Source organism: Triticum aestivum, chromosome 1B (assembly GCF_018294505.1).
Source record: "Triticum aestivum cultivar Chinese Spring chromosome 1B, IWGSC CS RefSeq v2.1, whole genome shotgun sequence".
NCBI lineage: Eukaryota > Viridiplantae > Streptophyta > Magnoliopsida > Poales > Poaceae > Triticum > Triticum aestivum.
The window spans coordinates 595,736,221-595,741,452 of record NC_057795.1 but is presented as its reverse complement, the minus strand read 5'-3'; positions in this window follow the sequence as shown (position 1 = coordinate 595,741,452).

Below are 5,232 nucleotides of genomic sequence, written 5' to 3'. Positions count from 1 at the left end.
ATACTCTAATAGCTAGACCAACGATAACACTGCGAGGCTACATGGGCATATACACCATACTTGGTGATGTGCATACTTGCCTCTTCTGGATAGATCGGTGGCTCGATGGGCACTCAATCATGCCATGTGTGTTTCCCCTTGTTCCGCGCTGTCACTGCAAGGCTCGCTCCATTGCTAACGGGCTGGTTGATTTCTCGCGGATACATGACATTCATGGCGTGCTCGGTCCTACTTCCACAGTTGAATACATTGAGCTCTGGTGTCGTCTTCGCTCTATTCAGCTATCACCTGTTCTAGATAGTCCACAATTACTGCCACAACTCAAAAAACAAAGTCCCCCCCCCCCTATTCTCCTTGAGGTAGTATCTATCAAACTTCTTCCAATCACTTGTGGTAGATCTTCATGGTCATCTCAGGGACCTTTACGCACACGTTCTTTGATAGTCCACAATTACTCTTTGATGCTCTGAACAGACACCTAACAATCTAGTGGATGCATAGTCCACAAGAGTAATATGTTATGTTAAGCTTTGACTAGTTAATCAGTGATGCTCAATCACTTAAGAGTTTTTAGGCTCTGTTTTTTTCCTTTGTTAGTATTCTCACAATCCCTTCAAGATGATGAATTGCTCAGACAAACTCTTGCCAATTCTCTCATGGAACAACCAACCATCGAAGGTTGAAGTCTGATGGCTATTTATAGCCGGGAGCAATCCTGAGGGATGATATGACCGTCGGAGGCACTGGCCAGGCAACATACATGCAACTCGTGGCGAAATGATCGGATTTCAAATGCAAACGACAGATTGTCTTGCAGAACAAGTCATCTGACTTTTCTACGAGGACTTTCACTTATGATTTCTCAAAGAACATCATCACAGACGCCTAAGAGAAGCAAAAGTGCATCAAAGAGATCTTCACTCAGAGAAATAGGTTTGGATTGACCACACAAAACAACTAAATCTTAACTTTCACTTAGATCCCCTCTAATAGTACAGTTTGCCTCACGACTTAAAAGTAGAAGAAACTAGAAAACCAAACTCTTCACTACGCTTCAGATTCATCGCAGCGAGCTAATTGTTCCTCAAACTGGTATTCCAAAGATATTCATTGTTACCACAATTTTTAGGGGTCATAACTCTCATGTTAAACCAAATCCTCAAGGACTTTTACGTATGTATACTCACACATTAGTTCCATAATTGTTTTGTCAATAATCATCCAAAACCCACTAGGGGGCACTATATGCACTTACAAAATGAAAACATATATGATTCATATCTGATATTGTATTACTCGGTCCCTACCTAGCTAGTAATAAGGATTAAGCATAGCAAAGTCATGGGAACATTAGATCATGAACAATCATCATACCAGGGATAAAAACCCTGAACATCTAGACACTACTACATGATTGGCATAATTCAATTATCATCCATCTCCTATGCCTACAACGGATTGCACATGGATGGGGGAAATATGATGTAGGTGATGGAGAAGAGTGTGATGGTGTCAATGGTGATGACACTCCCATCTCGGAGAAGAAATTAGACTTCAGAAAGGCTAAGAAATGAAGGTCGACGATGGCGGTGGACATGCGAGTCAAGAAAATTAAAATCTACCAAAGTTCCCTTGTCAGATTTAGGACATATGGTCTTATAGCCAGAAGATGGGAGCTAGGGGGCATGTGGGACCCACACGCCTTAGGGTTACGATGCGTGCAGATGGCGTGTGTGTGGCACCCCGGCTCAGAGCGACCAGTTTACCTTGCATTGCCAGCCCAGAGATCAAGTCTTCTGGCAACACACAACAACTTGATACAGAAATACAACTGCTTTATTAAAGCATATAGTCGATATTACATCAAGTAGCGAGGCCAAGCTGCACACACGGTGCTGCTGAACATATGTACATTATTTAGTAGACATGAGCAGGGGGGCCTCGAGGCCCTCGTCCTCACTACAAAGCTACACGGCAGCGGAAAGACAACATAGAAGGACTCTATCTCACAGGGACACTGGTGTGGACAGGGTCTAGACTACGATGCAATGATGCAACTCCAACTTCGGTATGACTTCTCCTTTTAAACTGGCATGACATGCCAGGTGAGTACTTTGAATGTACTCGCAAGCTCACACAAATAAAGCAACAATGACAAACAACAACATGATATTTAAGCAGGTTAAATGCAAGAACTAGCATGCTACTCATGGAGTGATAGTGCTCATAACAGGGCCTTCCAGAACCGATTACCATCTCGGTTACCTTGTAACCACAAACATCATCATGCCAAGGTGATCACCTCCGGATCACAAACGAAACAATCTTGACGGTCTCAACAACTTCACAACATAGCAAGAGCTACAAGTATACATTTAGTGTGCAATTTTAATATTTCTGTTGATCCACGGTGTGACCTACTACGAAATTGTGTCATAATCGAGGACGCAACTATCGATAGATTAAACACACACTCTGTAGAGGTTACCACACTATACCCACATCACAGAACCCATGGCCTCGTGCTCCCATTCGGGTGGACCAATAGCGTTTTGACAAAACCAATCCATTGCCATGACACTCTCCCGACCACTCCGACCAACTCCCCTTTGGGCTAAGTCATGGGTGGCCCCGATGCCACTCCGGACATCCAACGGTCACCGTCATGGCAAAACAAATGGTCCCAAATGGGGACATGGTACCAAAACAACTACGGGCACACACGGCTATCCTACCTACCGGGCCAGGGTAGCGCAAGCGCATAATCTTGGAGACATCGGCGAGAGGCATAACAATAGAACGAGAAAGGGCCTTCCCGTAAAGGCAAATGTGGTTGCACTTGGGAAGCTCGATTCGGTGGCACCATGACTCGATCAACAGCATGTTCAAGTTGGTTTATTATCAGGTTTCAACTTGCAAATAAATTTCACCGAGTCATAGTATGCCATGAAAATGCAATGAACTATATGTGCACCAATTCAACATAATACCGATATGAACTCGCTCATGCATAACATCAAGTTACTCTACTGCATATCCTTAACCATTCAACTAAAATTATCACTAATAACATAACAAGCATAGCATGGACATGAAACTAGCATCAAATGATATTAGGTGAATTTATATATGCATTATAAAAGAGCGTATTCAAGTGAAAATCATAGTTATTGAAATGACATTCTTGCGAATATCAGTGATGTCTTGCCTTAGTGCAGAGGAGGGTCACACTGCTCCTGGTTATCCTCAAGGAAGTTCCTTCAGAAAACATTTAAAAATGGCAAAATAAAATGTCGCATAACACATTTAAATACAACAGAAAAGATTTACACCAAGCAAATATATCATCTTTTGCATGCTGATAGAGGAGATCAATACAAAACTAGTGCAAGAAGAATCAATTCACTTGGACTTACAAAATAGAAACTAGGACTGGTCAAAGTTTGGTCAAATTTATGAATTTAAATTGAGTTTTAGAAAATCTGGGGAGGGGGTGATGTCGAAGGCGTAAACCAGCGGGGCACCTCCACTCATACCGCTTCGGAAGGCGGCTGAGTGTCTGACCAGCGAGCCCTCGCAGCCAGGTTCAGAGAGAGAGAGAGAGAGAGAGAGAGAGAGAGAGAGAGAGAGAGAGAGAGAGAGGAACAGAGAGAAGGCCGCTCGTCGCCGGTGGTTCTCCAGCGAGGAGGGCTCGGCTGCCGCCGGCGAGAGGTGGGATGGAAGCGCCAGTCCACGGCGAGCATGCACGTACCCACAGGGTTGCTAGAGGTGGACGGACGAGGTCGCCGTGGCCTTCTCTAGTGGCGGCTGTGGACAAAGGTTGCTAGGGACGAAGATGCCGACAAGCTGGGACGACTTCGGGGGCTCCAATCACGTCGACTATGACCAGTGAAGCTCCACGGATGCGCCTAGGTGGTCGGAGGAGGTCGAAGATCACCGGAGGAAGCAAGGCACCGAGGAGGGGTCGGAGGTGATCTCCTGTGCAGGAGTGAATAGCATAAAACTACCTCTTTTCGTGTTATGGTTCCAAAAAACTACCGGATTTTTGTTTGTCGTTGATAACTACCAGAATCTGCGTCGACTATTTCAAAAAACCCAAATGATCGTGTATTTTACAATTGATCATGATTATGACAGGTTGGGCCCACACGTAAGAGCTCTGATTGTTTGACCGTTAACTGATGTGGCATAAAAGCAATTAGGTCCCTGCCAAGAAATTAAAAAGCATTCGGGTCCTTGTATTTTTTTTAAAGAAAGCAATCAGGTCCCTGCGGTGGTCGTCCTGCAGCTCTCGCCCCCACGCAGCAACCTCGCCAGACTCCCTCCGGCCGCTCCTCATGCCCGGCCGTGTTGTAGGATCGGTGAAGGGCTCCCTCCTGCCGCTCCCCATGCCCGGCTGCGCGTTCTCAGGCGAGCCGCTGGAGATGCCGCCGCCTCTCTCTATGTTCGAGTCACCATGCCTAGGAACTTGGGCTGCCGTGCCCAGGAGCTTGGGCTACCGCATTCCTTGGGGCGGCGTGGTCCTGCGAGAAGCCCTACCGTGTCCACAAACATCGTGCAGCAGCTCCACAAGCTTGGCTCCCATTCCCATCGCCGGCAATCGCCGTGGAGCAGAGGGCAGCAAGAACAGTGGAGGCGGGGCTCCACCCGTGCGGAAGGAGGCGGCTGGACGTGGCATAAGGCACGACGTGTGCTAGCAGTGTGGCCAGCGGCCATGGATATGTGATAGTGCTCTATAGATAGGAGGAGAAGAAGGAAGGCAAAGATGGGGGGAGATAGAGGATGAGACACTGACATGTGGGGCCCACATGTCATCTAACAGTCAAACAGACGGTTTGTTCAAGTGCCGGCCCGACCTATCATAACCAGTTTAATTTCTAAGCAATAGTCGATTTGAGTTTTTTGAAACAGTCGACGCCGATTCTGGTAGTTATCAGCGACAAACAAAAATCTGGTAGTTTTCTAGAACCATAACACGAAAAGTGGTAGTTTTATGCTATTCACTCCCTGTGCGGGACGGCGGCGAGAGGCCCGCCTGGCCTGACCACGGTCTTCTAGGAGGAGTAGTTGGATCAGAGGAGAGGTCTGAGGTGCTCGGACAAGAGAGGGAGGGCGTCTATTTATAGGCGGGTAGAGAGAGGATCGAGAGCTCCAGCGAGCTCTCTGGAGACGGCGGGCAGCGATGAAATGCATCAAAGAGAGAGAGAGAGAGAGAGAGAGAGAGAGAGAGAG